Below are 5510 nucleotides of genomic sequence, written 5' to 3' on the forward strand. Positions count from 1 at the left end.
TAGAAATATAAGAACAAAAGAGGGCCCAAAGGAGCTAAAAAGCAAGTAGAATTTGAGGGAATTGAAGAAGAAAGGGGGCCAGGAGCATGGATCTGGGCAGCAGATGTAAACAGAGAAGAGGAATGAAGACAAAGGTCTGGTCTAAGGATGGAGCATTCAGGAAGAGAGGGGCTTTTGATTCAGTACTCAGAGCCACAAAATGTTAAAGAGTTGGGCAGGATTTCAGAGATCACACAGACCAAACCTCTCATCTTGTGGATAAGAAAATAGACACAGAGAGGAGTGACTTGCTCATCAGGCCATTCAAGTGTTTGGGTTTGCCCTCTGGCTCTCTTCCTGTGGCCCAGGAGAAAGCCCTTAGAAAATTCTGAGGTGAGAAAAGAAATAAACCAGATTAAGTAACTATGCAAGGGGGCTATTCCCCACATGCATACACACACACACACACACACACACACACACACACACACACACACACAGAAACTGCTCATAGATCAGAGAGATCCATCTCTCTGATCTGGTCAGGGTGAGAAGTCTTTTCTGCCCTCCGTTTAAGGCCCCCAAGGCCTTTACCTGACACCAGTTCTAAACAGTAATTCACCACAGGCTCCACTCAAACCATATTCTGTCCTTCTTTCCTTAGAACCCTTCTCTAAAGCCCAAACCCATACGTTTAAATCCATTATTAATGTGCCTCTGTCCTGGAAGGTCCATTTACGATCCTAGAATTTTTTTTTTTTTTTTTTTTTTTTCGGTACGCGGGCCTCTCACTGTTGTGGCCTCTTCCGTTTCAGAGCACAGGCTCCGGACGTGCAGGCTCAGCGGCCATGGCTCACGGGCCCAGCCGCTCCGCGGCACGTGGGATCTTCCCGGACCGGGTCACGAACCCGTGTCCCCTGCATCGGCAGGTGGACTCTCAACCACTGCACCACCAGGGAAGCCCACGATCATAGAATTTTAGAGCTGGAAAGGACTTGAAGAATCCTCTTGTAAAAACTTCTCATTTTAGGGCTTCCCTGGTGGCGCAGTGGTTGAGAGTTCGCCTGCCAATGCAGGGAACGCGGGTTCGTGCCCCCGTCCAGGAAGATCCCACATGCCACGGAGCGGCTGGGCCCGTGAGCCATGGCCGCTGAGCCTCCGCGTCCGGAGCCTGTGGTCCGCAATGGGAGAGGCCACAACAGTGAGAGAGGCCCATGTACCGCAAAAAAAAAAAAAAAAAAAACTTCTCATTTTATAGATGAGGAAATGGAGGCCCAAAGAAATAGAATACCTTGGCCCACGCAATCAAAGGAGGTGAGGGCAGTGCTGGGATTTTCCAAGGTGAGTCAAAAAGTTAGAACCAGTGAAATGATCTATTGTATCACTTTGCCAATATTTTCTCTTTGCTTATCAAAGGTACATCTAGTCTGAAAAGCAGAGAGGAGAATCAGAGGAAGAATACGGCCTGGGTTCCCAACAGCTTTCTAGCTCCTGGCTCCAGCCCATTCTGCAATCCACTTGAATTTCCGCCCTTGATTCTATAACAACCCTCTTATAATAAATTCTCCTTTTTGCTAATAGGGTAGCAAAAAAATGAGATGGCTGGGCTCAAGTCCTGGCTCCAGCATATACTAGCAGTGTGTCCTGGGCAGTTTCTAAACTTGTGGCACAGTGTTCTTTTCTGTAAAAAGGAGAAATACTAGTATAGAGTTGTCATGAGTATTAAATTTGATAAGGCATTTTAAAGTATTTAGCACAGTGCCTGGTATTCATTCAAAAAGAGTAAGCACCCATTATGTGCCAGACACTGGTACAGAATAAACATTCACTAAATGTGACTACTATTATTATTAGACTAGCTCAATATGAATTCTTTTATTTGAAACTGAAGAGTCCTAATTAGTACAGAAATTGTCACCAAGAAGTAGTGTCTTGAGTGAAAGACCTTTAGAACAAGTATGGAGCTAGCTGAGTCAAGCAGAGAGGGGAACAATGAGGACGCCCTCAACCCAGGAGGGGAAATTCTTGGCACTCCACATGATGATGGAGCAATCAGGTTAAGCAATCCTGTGGCTGCCAAGGATTCAGGCTATCTGCCAACTGAGGATGACGTGCTTAGGATTTATAGCAAAGATATCAGCCTTATTCAATACAAGCAAGTTACTGCTTATACCATGGTAAGGTTCAACAAAAGCGAGACAAGTTCCACTCCTCAGATGAGCAAATGGAAAGAGAGAAAACCAGAGCCAACAAACTGAAATTACGGGGGTCCAGAGCACGATATTAATCATGTGTGTTGCTAAAGTGAAATGGATTAGAGTGGTGGGGTGATTGGAATGCTCTGTGATCTGGCAATTGGAATGGAGATACTTGCAAGGAGCCAAAGGAGTTGAGAAATATGAAGCATCCTCAATCTCCCAAATCAACCACAGGGCACTTTCTGTCTGACTAGAACAGAGGCCTCCCTTTGTAAAGTGCAATTGTTTTTCTCCCTTTTTGGTTTGCCTTTTGTAACTTAAACATAGATATATATTGCTCACTAAGGATCCAAGCAGTCCCCAGATCTCTTGCAGTTAGGTGGGGTCAGGTGATTAGTTCTGGCTAATGGATAGTGAATGACGAAAGAATTTAAGAGCTAGTGAATGATGCTCCAGCAATCTCTTCCCTGTTGAGGTAACCGAGAAACCACACATTGAGATGGCAGCGTCATAAGGCCAACTAGCCTAAAGCTCCAGATTATCACACAGCATTTAGAGTAAATTCTCATTTTTGAGTTCTGTTGTAGATTCCTCCACTCACTAAAATTTATTTGTGACCCCAAAATCCATACCTATGGCATTTTCACAACCATTCACAGACATCTGCAGAGTGGTAAAAAATTTGAGTCGCCTGATGTGTACATTCCCAGCTGAGTTCAAACAAGGCAATACTCCTCTACAGCTGTACCACCCTGAATGTGCCTGATCTCATCTCGGAAGCTAAGCATGGTCGGGCCTGGTTAGTACTTGGATGGGAAACAAGGCAATACTCCACCTTCTTCTCATACTGTAAATCAGTGTCCTTTTCATGATCTATTTAGTGCCACAATTTTAGCATTTTAGTGCTTTATGTTGGTGATTTCACTGTTTAAAATGGTCCCCCAGCTTAGTGCTGAAGTGCTTTCTAGTGTTCCTAAGCACAGGAAGGCTGTGATGCACCTTACAGAGAAAACGTGTGTTTGATAAACTTTATTCAAGCATGAGTTATAGTGTTGTTGACAGAGGTCAATGCTAATGAATCAACAATATGTATTAAATAAGGTGTCCTTAAACAGAAACACCTTACATAAAACACCATACATAAAAAAAAGTTATGTATCCATCCATTGATATTTGACAGTGTGAGTGATAATTGAAGATCAAAGGGGGAAACCATGTTCCAAAATAAAAGCTTAATACAAACCATATGTGAAAAAATTCAATTGTATCACAATATCTAAATCCTAACTTCACTTCCAAAATGCTCCTGAGGAACCTTCATACTTACCTGGCATAGAGCCTGAATCTCTTCCTTGACTTGAGAATACTGGAAAAGTTATAGCAGGGTTATTAGGTTAGGGCAAGGATAAAAAAGGAAGCTGGAGGAGTAATGGATTCATTGCCAGTGGGGCTTGATCCTCAGACCTTAAAATGTTTTTATTTAGTCAGAAAAAAGTTTGGTTTTGTTTTTGAGCAGATGTTATCACACAGCTCTGGGCTGCTGGAAAGATAATTTGGGGAAAAAAACAGAGGGAGGTAAAATCACTGTCTTCATAGAAGTTATTTATTACTTGGGGATCTTATGGGGAGCTAGTTAGGACTGGCAGGGATCTCTGTCTTGTTCATTCACTGACATATCCAAACACCTATAACAGTGTCTGGAACATAGGAACATAGGAAAAATTCAAATTTGTTAAATAAATTCCATTCCAATAGAATTGAAACCAGATCATTTTCGTTAAGGAAGGAGTTAAAGAATGAGGCAGCATGCATGGGCCATTCATTTGAGAAGGTTAACTATAGAAAGCAGAAAGGGATCAGTCATCACATAGCTATAAAGCAGTGCTTTTTGAAACTTTAATGTGCATATGTAACACCTGATTCAACAGGCCCTGAGGATGGGACCTGAGATTCTGCACTTCTAACAAGTCAGGTGAAGCCAATTCTGCTGGTCCTCAGACCACACTGAGCAAAGTCACTCAATGATATTGCTCGATGAGCATGTACTTTGTGGATAGCACATGTAAGATTTATTAAAACTTCCTTATTGTTTTATTATATTTATTGTATTCTGATTGCTGGGTTCAACGGATGCTCCAATCCAGATCTTACTGGACCATTCCTTTCTTGAAATTCTAGGAACATTACTCTAGAATGATTATCCTCCTGTCTCTTCAGTTCTTCCCTCTCAGGCTTTTTTCTGGCTCCTCCTCCTCCTATCCCTTAAGTGTTCCTGCTTCCCAGGTTTCTCTCTCCAGTCCTCAATTCTTCTATTTGTACTTAATGGAAATTCTTTGTTATCTCTAATTCTATTTGATTCCTCTGGGGTTTCTAGGTATACAATTGTGTCTAAAAATAGTATTTGTAGTTCTTCTTTCCAAGTATTTATTTCTTATTATAAGATTTTAATACAATATTATATATTGACATTTATTTTTAAAATATTTTTGTTTTGTCCCACATTTTATGGGGAATGACTAAAATGCTTTTCCTTGAAACATAATGTTGGTTATTGGTTTCAAATAATCTTTTCTTACTTTATTTTAAAAATTGAGATCTAATTCACATAAAATTTACCATTTTAAAGAACACCATTCAGTGTTTCATGTATTCTTCATACATGTGTATGTTCATATATGTTAAGCACTCAGTAAGTGATAGAATTTTTAATAATAAACGTCTAAAGACTTGATTCATCCAACAATGGAACATGATGCCCTCTAGATAATAAGTCACCAGTAACTAGAAACATTAAAACATTGGATAATCCCCTTTCAGTGATGTTCTATATAAAAGGTGTTCCTACTCTGACAGGAGATAGACTGACTCTAAAAAATCTGTGGGACATACTGATTTGCCCCGCCCCCTACACAACAGAATCAATGCCCTCAGAAAAGGCAAGGAAATGGAATAAAGGGACACTCTTTCGGCACAGAAACAGGTGAAAATGATGTTTGATTGAAGTTAATGGTGCCCAGGAGAAGCAATGTTCTTAGAGTAGCAAGGGAAACAACAGTTCTCAATTAGTTACACTCACAGCTCCTGGGATCTCCTTACCCCCAACCCCCAGGGTCCTGTACCCACCAGTGAGGGAGAAGGTGGAATTAGGACTCTAGCAGGAAGTAGATGCTATAGAAAAGGTGGGGGCTATAGTGACAAAGCCAAAGAAAGAGTGAGATTCAGGAGCTGTGGAAAGGGTAGAAAGCCAAGGACCATGGGCCTCACTGGCATCTGAACTTTCACCTGATCTTATATCTTTCAGTATCCCCTATGTCTCAGAGACAGACCACTGTA

This window comes from Phocoena phocoena, chromosome 2, assembly GCF_963924675.1.
Source record: "Phocoena phocoena chromosome 2, mPhoPho1.1, whole genome shotgun sequence".
Classification (NCBI taxonomy): domain Eukaryota; kingdom Metazoa; phylum Chordata; class Mammalia; order Artiodactyla; family Phocoenidae; genus Phocoena; species Phocoena phocoena.